The 827-nt window shown below is 46.1% G+C and overlaps 2 protein-coding genes across 14 annotated transcripts in view; both read right to left on the reverse strand.

The window, feature by feature from the left end:
• Positions 1 to 827, reverse strand: part of rnf217 (ring finger protein 217) — a 33,066-nt gene that overhangs the window by 5,678 nt on the left and 26,561 nt on the right. The window lies entirely within an intron of this gene.
• tpd52l1 (tpd52 like 1) overlaps positions 1 to 827 on the reverse strand; it is a 16,666-nt gene that overhangs the window by 5,678 nt on the left and 10,161 nt on the right. The window lies entirely within an intron of this gene.

Raw genomic sequence — 827 nt, forward strand, 5'->3', positions numbered from 1 at the left:
ATTTTGGCTTCCCACGATCAAATTTGCGTGATCGAGCGATATTTTAAATGCGACATTCCGTTCATAGAACGCTCTGTTTTTTTTTGCAAAGCCAATCTACCGCTCCGTAAACCACTCTCTGATCACATGCCAGTCAGAGTTGTTCCCTGCAACGCGCAGCTTAGTTTCTAGATGTAGACAGTCACAGAGGATAGAGGAACGTGAGGAAAATTCCACAAAAGATAGCAGTCAGTCCTACGTCGGTCATAAGGTTTACCAGTAAACGCAACATTTTGTCCCGTCTCTGTTTTTTTCAGCAATGACCAATGCTAGTTAGTGTCTGTTAGCTCACAGGGCTCTAGGGTGCTAGTTAATGTCTGTTAGCTCACAGGGCTCTAGGGTGCTAGTTAGTGTCTGTTAGCTCATAGGGCTCTAGGGTGCTAGTTATTGTCTGTTAGCTCACAAGGCTCTTGCGTGCTAGTTTGTGTCTGTTAGCTCACTGGGCTCTAGGTTGCTAGTTAGGGTCTGTTAGCTCGCAGGGCTCTAGGGTGCTAGTTAATGTCTGTTAGCTCACAGGGCTCTAGGGTGCTAGTTAATGTCTGTTAGCTCATAGGGCTATAGGGTGCTAGTTAGTGCCTTTTAGCTCACAAGGCTCTTGCGTGCTAGTTTGTGTCTGTTAGCTCACAGGGCTCTAGCGTGCTAGTTTGTGTCCGTTAGCTCACAGGGCTCTAGGGTGCGACTAATATTTTTCCTAGGTTGCACCGGTGCACCTAATGTTCTCGCATCCGCTCCCATTCCACAAACAAAGCAATGTTGTTTACATCGATATGGTTTAATTTTGCATTACA

This window comes from Etheostoma spectabile, chromosome 18 (assembly GCF_008692095.1).
Source record: "Etheostoma spectabile isolate EspeVRDwgs_2016 chromosome 18, UIUC_Espe_1.0, whole genome shotgun sequence".
Lineage (NCBI taxonomy): Eukaryota > Metazoa > Chordata > Actinopteri > Perciformes > Percidae > Etheostoma > Etheostoma spectabile.